Source organism: Saccoglossus kowalevskii, chromosome 5, assembly GCF_978046115.1.
Source record: "Saccoglossus kowalevskii chromosome 5, keSacKowa6.1, whole genome shotgun sequence".
NCBI lineage: Eukaryota > Metazoa > Hemichordata > Enteropneusta > Harrimaniidae > Saccoglossus > Saccoglossus kowalevskii.
The window spans coordinates 14286884-14299950 of NC_140645.1; the positions used below are offsets into that span (position 1 = coordinate 14286884).

The following is a 13067-nucleotide window of genomic DNA, read 5'->3' on the forward strand; positions in this document are numbered from 1 at the left end:
TGCTACCATATTAGCCAATCTGACCCCCCCCCCCAAAAAAAAAAACAAAACAAAAAAAACAAACGTAAAACGTTTTCAACGGTTGGGGATGAACCAAAGGAAATAACTAACTTTGGGTATGTTGGGAATTCCTCTTAATTATATCATGATATTCAGATGATTGGCAATGGTGTACGTAGACGAATTTTACAATCAATGCAAATGTCTATGGTTCCTTAATATGGATACATTCTAAGCCACGAGTAAACAGTGCATTTTCTATCTGCACACAGAGTGAAACTCGGGATGTATTGTTTTTCCGTCATGACATACGGAATTCATGAGTCAATAAATACGCAATAATATTAGTGCAAAGTATGTTGTCTACGTGATTTTTTTATTTATTTTGCCAGATTTTAAAAAATGGACAAACATACGTTAGATACGTAATTTGTTTGTTCTCACCTTGTTTTTCATAAAAAAATAAAATTGAATAAAGTAACAGTGCTTTATCGTGGCGTGATTTGTATTTGCTGAGACACATCACTGCGCATATGGGAGAAAGATTCCCGATTGTTATGAAAAAATATTAATCTCGATAGAAAATTTGTAGTAATAAGTAATTATCACTACGCGAGTTATATCGTTATTATTGACGTCATCGAATAAAAAAACTGCGCAAAGTGAATTCACTATTGATTACTCCGCGGGGATGACGCTGCACCGAGATAAACAGATTTAATGATGCTTTTGTAATATATTTTTTGAGAAGGAATAATTCCGAATAATGTAAAATGACTAATTTTTACTGGGTTTAAATTTCACCGATTTAGCTTTTCAGGCATATTCAGCGGGTTTTAAAATCACGGTTTTATCATTAAGATAATGTGTTCTATGCTAAATTTTACATATTCACTGGGTTTTAATTTTAGCGCAATCTACAGTCAGCGGAATAAGCAAAATTAAAACCCAGTGAATAATTAACCCATTTTACAGTAACACCCAGTTTATATATTATCTAATACACTATTACAAAAATAAATGGTTGCTGCGCTCACGACTGTTATGCACAAACTGGGGGTTAACCACGTATCAAGGTGGTTCTTTCGTTGCCCCGTTTTTGATAACTTTTGATAAAATATGCGGATATATCTAAACAATACGAGAGTATGCGACGGCATGAGATTTCTTAAGCTGTTGATTATCAAACTAAAGAAGCGACAGCTGACAACTAGTTAATTTTGCCTTGGGTCCGTTTGCTGTTAATGCGCTTTGTGTCGAAATACAATACGTGTTTCATCCGTGGTTGTTATTTAACTGGGCATTTCGGCCTTCGCAGCAAGCCTGAAAACCGATGCCTAGCAAATAATATGCAAGAATACGGGCGTACGATGCTATCGCTTACTAGAATATGATATTATATTATATTTACATAACGATACTGAAAGCTATGAGGTGGAAATACAACATGTATGTTGCTGCGCGTGACAAGTGTTCATTGCATTGAGATAAGGATTATGAGTTAATTCAATCTACGCCTATACACGCACCCGTTACCAACATTCCAGGGCCTGTTGTCACTCGACATATTACACAGATAGATGAGTGCGTATGATGTTGAATGAAATGAAATGAAACGAGTTTTTGGCTGGTTGCGTACAAGCACAGTTACCGGAAAGTTGCTCGCACACTCGAACTCGCTTTAAGACCTAATATTGTGTTCCAAGACCACCTTATGTACGGAAATGGCTTACAGTGGGTTACTACTTCCAGGCTACTACCCCAGATCATAGACACAGCCAACACATCAGGTCTCGTAACAAGTACAAACTAGGTCACAACTTTGAAACATAATTCTGTTACACCCGAAAAGCATTATTGCCTGACGTGTGTCACATGTAACATCGTCAATCACGACGAAGACTAAAGCCGTTAATACCATGTAGTTTGTATAGCTATTTTGGCGCAATGTGTTTCCTATGAAAAGACCGTTTTCTACGCAACAAAGGATGGACCTTTTTTGCAGCTGATGGGATGATTGGATGTTATTGAATACATTATTATAGTTTTATATCACTATTGAAATGAGAATTTCAATGTTTGAGCTTAACCCCATGCCAATCGACAGATCATGGAACGTGGAAGGACTACCTTCCACGGACAGACATAGACAAAGTTTGTCACATTTTGCTGTTTTATGTGACTTTTTCACCTGTTGCGTATTTATGAACATATCAAAACTTGTCCGTATATGTAGAAAAATGTGCTCCTTTGTAAAAAAAAACAGTTTGATGAGGGGGTTGTGCCCTGATCGAATGTTCAGTAGTAAACGACTTATTTGTTTGTTTGTTTGTTTTTTGTGTCTTGTTTGATTCGCAGCTATCTATGGAAACACACATTTCTACTATTTGTAGATCTGGATATTCCCATCTAAGAAATATTAATCGTATTCGTAAATCATTATCCCAATCTGATACTGAAAAGTTGGTACATGCTTTCATATCTTCTCGCTTAGACAGCTGTAATTCATTATTGTCTGGTCTCCATGTAACTAAGATAAAACCCCTTATTCGTGTACAAAATGCAGCAGCCCGCCTTGTCACTCGTGCTCGAAAATATGACCACATTACAGACATTTTTATTAAACTTTATTGGTTACCAGTTGTACAAAGAATCAATTTCAAATTACTTTTACTAGTGTATAAATCTCTGTATGGTTTTGCCCCAAATTATCTATGTGAATTAATCGAATTTTTCGTACCGAGTCGTAGTTTAAGATCTGAATCGAAGTTTCTTATTAAAACTCGTCAGATGTGTAGTAAAAAGTCCAAGGTGTTATACAAAGACCGTGCTTTTGAAAATTTAGGTCCTAAACTTTTTAATGAATTACCTCTGTCTGTTCGTTCTAGTCCTTCAGTAGACATTTTTAAATCCAGACTGAAAACGCAATTATTTAAATGTGCTTTTAATATTTGACTGATTGTTTATTGTATCAGCGCCTTTGATCTTCATATGTTGGAATTGTTGCGCTTAATTAAATAAAGTTATTATATTATTATTATTATTATTATTATTATTATTATTATTATTATTATTATTATTATTATTATTATTATTATTATTATTATTATAACGCCGGACATTGCTTGTATCTCTAGTCACTTTGTATATGGTGTATTTTTTTCGTGTAACAAATTAAGAGACACCGGCATGACTCCAGTGGCTTTTCTGTCTTGCTGTACGCTGCTTCTTGACTTCATGGGATTTGCTACTCTACACTGACATTACTACACTGGCACGACTTCATGGCGTGTAGTCATAACAAGCAATGTATGTGTGGTCGAATAAAGTAAGCTGTGCGATTGACCCTTAGTCGAGATCCCCGGGATTCCAAAAGACAAGTTGAAAGAGCAAGTCATTCCATTGTTATATGTATATGTATATTTATTTATAAATTTCTAATGTCAACGCATTTTTTGACATAAAATTTTCAAGAAATTCCACTGAAGAAAAAATAAACTTGCCTACTTTCTGAATCACGAACCGCAGTTGCACGTATTAAGACCATGTCGTAAAAGTAAGGTTTTACTATAGAGAACTAGTGGCAGCGGCACCGGAAGCAGAAGGTCAGTCGCCCGAAAAAAATGTTGGGGGGGGTGTCGTCCCTTCAAAATCTAGCTGAAACCTATCGTGTCAGCAAAATTCGCTTCTCAAAATGCAGGAAATAGCCTTAAGCGCGAGGTTGGTGAGCAAATCTCGCCCCTCCATGTAAAAGTTTGTGCCGCCGCCTCTGAAAAATCACAAAACCACTTCTCATCATAGAAAGAAGTTGAGGAAGCATACTTATTTTTTTTTTTGTCAATCAGTTGATGGCAAGACTGGTGCAGCACATATCAAGAACGTGTATTGGGTCGGCATTCTTATCAGTTAGCCACAGCTGGCCGCATTCATCCCTCTTAACACATCGCTCGTTTGTTTCTGTTCAGATGCTTAACAACAAGCATGGATACCTAAACCTAATTAATTGTATAATGATACGGAATGTGTAATTTTCATTTCTGGAATGTATATAATTAAAATCCTACAATCATTCATCAGCGAATTCCGTCCAGGGAAACCTTGCACTAAATACAGGGAGCGTAGACAACGGGCTGGCATTACTTTGAACTCGTATCATGTACTTGTCAACCGGGGATTTCTTTTTAATGATCGGGCAAATTGGTAGCGCGCACTCCCGCAGGGAACGTGTACCAAGTACCTCACGTAGTTAGACAGTACTCGTCCAAGAGTACAGTATGCTGGCAAACGTTTAATTTGCATTTCTGTATAGCGCTGAAACTATTAGCGTAGTTACGGACACCCAACGCGCCTGTTCAAGTGACAGGAGAACGTATTTTTTTAATTGATAGTAGGCGGATTCGCAGACACACACAATATAAGTGGTTATCAATCTCAAACATACAACTTGAAGGAGACTATTACAGTATGTTTTGTGCGATTATAGTCGTCTATGTTGCCATCGCAACGTATTTGACGTCATCGGTTGAAAGATTATATTCGTATCTATTATAATTTGAACAGTCAAGTTCATGCCTCGAGCTTCAATACCGAATACACACTATGAATAATAAAGTACATCAAAGATGCGTTTATATAAACTTGGAAGGTGATAACTGATACATTGGGAACATAAATCGGAATCAAGAGATCAAGTGTTTGCAGCCGCGAGGTTAAAGGGCCTTTCTTCGTCCTCGCTCGCGACGTAAATTTTGAAAAAACAAACAAACATTATAAAGCATTCAACATTTGTCTTTTGACTGCTTGGAATATAGACGCTCCAATAATGCGGGGTACCTGCTTTTACGAGCGTTTATAATACGTCTCATAGTGTGGTGGAACAAATTTGATTGGCCAGAGGCGCCTGCATGTTCTTTTACGATAGATTTCGATGTTATAATTAATTAAAGTTATAATTAATTAACCGAGTTGCACTGAATGGAAATCAGCATTACGTATGTGCAATCACAGACGATTTTTTTCTGAAAAATACTAGTACCTATAATGGCAGTTTTTTTTCAACCAGACCGTGCTGCGCACAGACTACCCGACTATAATCATAGTAGCGAACGTCCTCTCATGTAAAATAATGTGACTGTTACACGAGTGAATCGATAATCAGCTAGAGTATTTGAAACATAACACTGATGCCGTGAATTGAAGAGGTAAATTTCAACTATATATTATCTTTCGTTTTTTTGGTTTCAACATTGATTTGGCATAAGTAATCTATGTTATTTTATTACTGTGGTAATTTAGTATCGAGTTCAATCGCTCAAGACCTCCTGCCACCTTCTCAATTAATAACCCAACTAATATATACTGTGAATAAATTAATACCATCTATGGGTTTCTGGCGAGCGTGCTTTTCCGTTCTGTTGTGTAACCGAATTGTAGCCACGTCGTCCTGATGCCATCTGTGAACCTAAGCCGTAACAACCCCATTGTATTTAGCGGTTATCTTATTCATAGCATGCGTGTAAGACACTAAGCGACAACGACTGGCGTGGAACTATAGGTATACGGTTACCAATACGCCCTTAAATGTCCCTATGTGCAATAACTATATGCATCAAACACCAAATGAGCGTATCTCCGCTCAGAAGGGATCTATTACTACCACGCTCTATATTAAATATATTATCTATATCAAACGACGAGTGACATATCTAATTATTTATGCAAGCATGACCAATCATTTTCAGATAATAATATGATGGTTTTGGACAATATTATTTAAGTTCCTAAGAGACGGGATAAAAATAACAAATGATTGATAACAGAGATGACGTACTGCCCATTATGATAACATGCCATAAACGGGAACGTGCGACTCGAGATGAAGTCAAGCCCGTTATGTAAGCGAACATTCCCGCCCGAGTTGTTATAATTAAAATAATGAATCCCGCCCCTCACAGCGCCATATTTGATGAACCAACGGGTCTTTGGAAAGCCAGCGTGTGGAGCGAAGCCGAATGTTCTCGACGGTTGTTCCAGTCCAGTGTTCATTATCTCAGTTATCTAAGAAAACGCTTTGTACTTCGCACATACATAATCAGTTGAACATGGTTGGCCAATACACATTCACCTCAACAGGCACTGTGGCCAGTACAGTCTCCAGATGTGATTGACGTGTCATACGCCACATTATTCGCTCATATCGGGTATCAATCAGATATTGAATTTTGGGCCTGTGGGCCTCGTGTTGTTCGCTGTCCAACGATTACACTCCTTCGTTCATTTATATATACTAAATCGTGTTTACATGTTCATGTATTGAAGGACGGTATTCATTGCGCATGCGCGAGATATGGGTCTTATAGTTATACAAACAAAGATGGCGAGTTTGACTGTCGCGCACACCAACTAGTACAAATTGAGAGGTTACCAAGCTTTAATTAGGTATTATTAGTGTTTGGAAGGTATCGAATGAGTCGCCGGCGGTAATTAGTGCAAGTAGCGCCCAGGACAAATCTCGTACTCGTGATTTCATTAGAAAAGTGCACTTGATTATGAGAAGTTTATCAATGTTTACCAATATAAATGTCGCACATGCGCATGCGCGACGCGACGGCTACTGCCACTTAACCTCAAACGCTACTTTTGTGTGATATCAGGACTGCTCGTGTTACCAATGAAATCTCGGCATTTCAATAACGAGCAGCGTACACTATTATAATATAAACAAAATTTTACTGAGTATAGGTTTATATTTTTTTTTTAAAGTGAATTGTTTCTCAATAAAATAGCATTTTGTCGTGAAATTGATCGAATTACATATAGCGATGTTACAATTGTATTATTTATTTATTGCAATCGCGAATCATTAGCGCCGCATGTACACAGTGTTCACCCTCAGCGATTAAAGTACAGTGTACGCTATATTAAAATCGGGTTGAATAAATAATCAAGACGAGTGTGTAACTGTTATGCTCTATCGCTAAATATACCCTAATGATAACCTCAATAGATACAGTTGTCGACATTGACGAGTAGTCTCTTTAACCCGAACGCAAGCACGCGAAGTATGCAACGCACACTGATAATGTATGGGTATTTAACTGCTGCTTTTATTTCCCTGTCATTGATGCAGTATGGCTGTCAATATTATGGATGTTTATCATCTACCAAGGCGATAAAACCATATATTTTAATTAACACTCACCTTTTGTGCACTGCAATCTAATTGGTTGCGCGCGAGCGCATTTTACGCTGGTCCGTCTTCAGGTTTCCAATGGCGATGATCGATGCCTCTTTGGCTATTTGCGTGTGTTATCTGTAAACAGGAAAAAGAACGGGGGTCAGTATCTGTTAATGGAAATTGAAAAACTTAGCTCCACGGCATGAAATCAGCCTATTATGGAACATTTTCTTTTTATTGCTGCATAATAAAAATATATGATCGTCGATTTGTGGATTTCTTTTTTTTTTTCACGAGGTTCGCCGCGGTATTAAAACAACGCACATTTTCTTACCACTGTAAGTTTATGAAATTACAGTAAAAGTGGTCGTTTGTGTTTTGTAGCTGTCAAAATCGCAAACTCAATTTACAATGACCGTGTCACCACGGTGTCAGTTTTATCAGCTATGCAACTTACTCTGCTGATTTCCAATTTAGTTTTAATACTCGTAAAAAAAAGACGGGCCGACATCAAATATATAGACAGGCTGAAATGTAAATGAAATAGCGAATACGGACAAGTTCTTCACTCGTTCGAAATTTGTTACGTGTTCTAGTACACTGTTTGCACAGCCGCAAAATTTGCGTTTTGCCATCACAGCGCTTAATAACTGAGTACATGGGCATTTGATTGTTATACACACAATTCGTAGTTATATAGATCTAACATAATCTTTGTCGCAAATGTCCGCTATAATCTCGCTAGGAGCGAGAGAGATACGAGACTTGTACTTCACCTCAAAAACTGTTTTCCTGATTAGAAAATCACAGCGGTGGTGTTTTTAGCGGAGGGTCAGTATTTTTCCATGCAAGAAATTACGGACGGGTCATCATATTCTATGCTATAATTCGGTGGAGGAGGGGGGTACATTTTTCTATGAGAATGTATTGAATTATTAATACATTATTACTGCATTAACCAGTTATTCTGATATACGTGAGTATAACAGTACACGTATACTAAAAAAATTGATGTATAAAATTTCAATTACTGTCCATATTGAACTAGTATGCCACGTGCCTGAATATAATTATGATGGGCAATGCGGTTGTCTGAAATATGAAGTACATCGAATGTGATACTAGTTTTCGTTTTGTCTGCTAATTCTGGATGAAAACAAACAAATCGGTTTTTTTTTACATATAATTAATATATTTGATTATACGTTTTGTTTTTCATGTACTATCATTTCGATTTCATCTGCAAATAACTTAAGGAAATAACATCAACACATATTTAACTAGAGATGCTGGAAATTGCCTCTTGCAAAACGAATTCATTATTTGTTCATTTTTACTCAATAATTAGCATACAACCATGTCTGGCTTAGCATTGTTCATGCCGCTCTATATATTGATTCAAAACTATTAATACACAGTGATTCAATCGATCTTACGAAACTATTTGCAGAATACAAAATAAAACATGCTACAAATAGTTAATTAATATTCAAAGACAGTTTTATATACTTAACTACTCACAGTGTGCAGTTTAAAACCGTCTGAACAAATAACCAACGATTATGATACGCAATAAACAGGTTGAAAATAAATTAAATGGCACAGACTGCGCACGTGAAAAGTTAGTTTTCATTAAGGCCAAACTGTGGTAAAGGAGCACATTGAATATATATATATTGGAAGATTTATGCAAATTAACTAATTAAAATACAAAAAAATGAAGCAAATAATTCGTGCTGTTATATACCACGTTTCAATTCATTTAATCAAAGTATTACAAGGATATGAACAAAACATCAACATATTTAATTATTACGCAAATTAACTCAAGTGTAGAAATCAACATTAAATAATTTGACGGGAAAACAATGTTTATTTTAAATAAAACAGTTCGAAATACAAAAATGGCATCCAGTGCATGGATCATGAGTATCGAATGAAATATTGTGCGATATTTTTATTTCCACTTTTGTAATATTTGTTTTGAAAATGAATGGGAAACCTAGTCCGTGGGTGCCCGTGCGGCCCAGAAGCTGTATATATGTGCAAATTTCGGGTATTGTAGCGTTACTTTGGGTATACCAAGACTGAGTAATAGTTATAACCTCGAAAATATACTACACATTTGTATATTGTTATATATAAGTGATGCATATGTACTGAGATTTTGTTTCTAGTTAAATATACTAGTTGTAAGCATGGACAGTATTCCGGTGTGTACTACCAATTATTGCAAAATAACAGGGAGGAATATAGTGAACATTTAACAAAATATTTCGTTAAAATGACGATTTATTGGTTTGATATAAAAATTACCCAAGCGATTTTATTTAAAAAAAAACACTCGAATTTTGCAAAAACAAAGCTCTGTTTTCACTGGCCTACATAGTCAGTAACAATGAGATCGAGTGAATCCTAACAACAAAATGGCGGTTCACCGCATTGCCGACGTAATATTTCAATGGTCAATTTTGTTTGTAACATGAACAAAATGAGTATGTGTTTTGCGACGCGTACTGGAAGGTGGATTCAATGACTGGGCCAGTACAAAACATTTATCATAAAAAAATGAGTCAATATGTTTTGTTTCCAAATACTTAAACGTACCACTTTAAACTAATAACAACGTATCATGTCAACGACTCCATGGGTGAGTAGGTCCCCGATATCGTGCTGCAAATATGAATCGTGACAAGCATATCCCGGATTGACACGTGGGTAGCGACGCGTGCATTTAATAAACACGAAATAAAAACATTTATATATTTTACGCTTGATTGCGGACATTGTGCGGGTGTACAGGCCCTCGCCGATTGCTTTACAATTATTGTCCTGTACATATTGCCGGGTTGCGTGTGACGTCACCCGGGTCAGCGCTTAGTCCCAATTCGTTCAATCCGGCGAAATAAGCTCATGTAGTCCGTGTTTTCATTCAGTTGCAAAATAGGACTGTTCTAATTTTGTCCGCCATGTTAATTCGATTTTTTCCCATGGTAACATCACATCGTGCGACCACTCATTACAACTACTGAACGGTACCACCTCGTCACCACCGCGCGACACGGCTGCCCTATTAACGTATTAACCCTACCATGTTCACGCTAATCAGCTTCATTAACCCAATTACTCACCCTCCTGCTGAAAAATTACAGTTGAATGTTATGAAGGTCATGGGGATACCGTTTATTTTGTTGGGCTGTGTAGGACGCAGCTTCATCGTAATATCACGTTGCGCAAGTACGAATGCAGTCACGTTTACCTTATCTTTGAAAAGTGAGTGTAGCTGTCACATTCAGGGCCACCAACGTCGGCAATCTTGGGGGGCGTGAAGCCTGCAGAGCTTCATGCGGACATAGGCCTTGTAGCAACTTCTCGACTGTGTTTATCATGAAAGAAGGTGGTCGTTTCACGGCGATATAGGTCCAATGCGGTGTGTGCAACGTGTGTAAATATGTTGTTCGTTTTACACGTAATTGACCGCATTTTAATATGACGTATATAGGGGGAATAATAATAAAAAAATACAAATAGAGACAGATGGTGATTACGAAGCGCTGGTGAAATCACGCAACTAATAACGTTGATTGAAAATAACCGGTGCCATAGCATGGGACAGTTATTGCCGTAATGATTAATTCGTATCGCCATATTTGGAAAGACACGCCAGCAGACAGTAGCCCTCAGTTAAATAAGACATATGAGAATTCGACATACTTGGATACACAAAGCAGACGGTAACTAATAATTAAATGATGACATCCCTAATTTAACCAGATTACTCAATTATTTAAAATTTAAATTTGCGGTGATCGCCTACAGTTCACAGTTATTTGAATATCGTAGGGATGCATGTGTCCATCCATAGTGCATAATTTCGGCGAAAACTTATGATGTACTCACCGTTTACAATGTACCTCTATCACGCACAACGGTACAGATATTCAAAGTGTTCGTATGAGTGAACTGGGTGTACTTTAACGAGCCATACACGTCTCTCAGCTCCGCGTCAGCGCAACTAGTGTACCAATTGTTAAAAAAAAAAAGAGTACACATCTAAGCGCATGCGTACTTTGTTGCTTCATGTCGAGGTATCAATTTATTCAAAAGCATAGCGAACCACAATTAAGCACAATTCGAAATAGTCTGACGATTTGTTCACGCGCCATCGGTTTTCTCATAAGCATGGTAATTTAATCGAACAAATCACACTCCTAGTTGAAGCAACACTCACGAAGGGTTAAAATATCCACTGTATTTCGGTGGGTATTTCAAGCGTGTTATTGAATCGCGTTAACGACCCGACACTCTCAAACTTGCCAATGTTGGTGTCGTTCTACAATGCCCGTAATACCACCGTTCTCCTTACGTGGATTCAGGCGACATGAATCACACTGGAGCAACGCGTTGCATAGCGAGGGTCGTGAACAGATCTATTAATTTAGTTGTTCTATAATATCCATGAGTACCGACAAATTGTGCAAGCTTTGTAATATCTGTAGGGTCATGCCAGAATAATGTGCTTAAGTTGTGTTTTCAAATTCATTGCGAAAACGAAGAATGATTAGCTAAAAATGAGTCAATACTTTCAGTACTTTCAAAAGCCCGTCTAACGCTTATTAAGTTGTCAAAATATGAAGGCACAATAACGTAGCAGTTATTTGAGTGATATTCATTATGCGTATGTAGTTTAGAAAAACAATCTCGGCTAATGGCTTCCACTTGTTATTGCACTGCAATGATCAAGTTTTAGCAATTGTCGGCAGAAAGCACTATTTAGAATGGTACCTAGAAACGTGTATATATGGAACGTGTTCCATATATTGCCTACAAGCCACACTTCAAGAATGACGTGATTCCGTGTCTCAAACAACATAAATTCTAGCTTCTATCTTTACGCACGGCTGGTAAATCGCTCAGTAGATAACCGCGCGAAAACAACCTCTACCGATACTCCCCGGTGTCGATAGAGGGCAACATCTACACTTGTGCTCTTAAAAAAACAAATCGCTGACGTGGTGGGGTTATCCAAATTGCCCTTTCTAAGTCCTACTTAAAATGAGTGTCTTAAGTAGTGTTTTATTAACACTGTTGTTTAATTGTTGACTACGTTACTCGAATTCAAGCAGAGGTAGCCATTTATTTACTTACCATTATGACTTATGATGTATGAGCTCCGACAACGCATTATTCAAATTCTATAATTAACCCATCTGCCCACCATTTCATGATACTCCGGGAATACCCGAGGGTGAATAAGACGTTAAATATATGACATTGATATCTAAGGCTCCGACAATGATCCCAATTTAATACTGAAATACTTCTAAGTTATTAACTTAAATTTTAGCTCCAACGAGGAGGGTAATTACCCGGGTTAATTACACGATCGTAAATGCATAATCGCCACGTGGGCAATCTCACGTAGTTATGAGCGGAAATTTTAACACCGTAATCAAAGTGTAATACCCGCTTCCTTACTAAACCATTTTCCATTCAATGCGAGATCTCGCGCTATGCGTGAAATCGACGCCAAAACAGGACAAACAAAGGTGATAGCGTGGTGGTGACGTCATACATCACGTAGGATTCAACTAACGCGACAGTGTTGTAGATACTGCCGCCAATAATAATATGCTATATATATTTAATGATGGTTAATTGATGAAGTTGAGTTATCTAAATGCAATATTCTCCTCTCAATGATCGGGATTTCGACATTGACGAGCTATTAAAAAAAATTCAATTTCAAAAACAAATCGTTCGAACGTAGCGGCAAATTTTCAGTCGGCGCCTTTCACGCAAGACGCGACATCTCGCGATGAACGGAATATAACCTATTCGCCACTGAACAATATGCTTTATCGAGGAGGGGTTTTTGCTGCAATTACTA

The 13067-nt window shown here is 37.4% G+C and overlaps 1 protein-coding gene across 5 annotated transcripts in view; it reads right to left on the bottom strand.

Moving 5' to 3' along the window:
* The window catches only part of LOC102806421 (QRFP-like peptide receptor), a 91550-nt gene that overhangs the window by 27460 nt on the left and 51023 nt on the right, over positions 1–13067 (bottom strand). For 2 of the 5 annotated variants that reach the window (XR_014929414.1, XM_085499141.1), the window contains exons 1-2: positions 11078–11196; positions 7202–7312 (exon numbers count right to left, since the gene is read on the bottom strand). The gene's annotated coding sequence lies outside the window, so the exon portion shown is untranslated. Of the gene's footprint in view, positions 1–7201; positions 7313–10436; positions 10610–11077; positions 11197–13067 lie in introns of those variants that run through there. The other 3 variants (XR_014929413.1, XM_078013399.2, XM_085499142.1) reach the window with 2 other exon arrangements.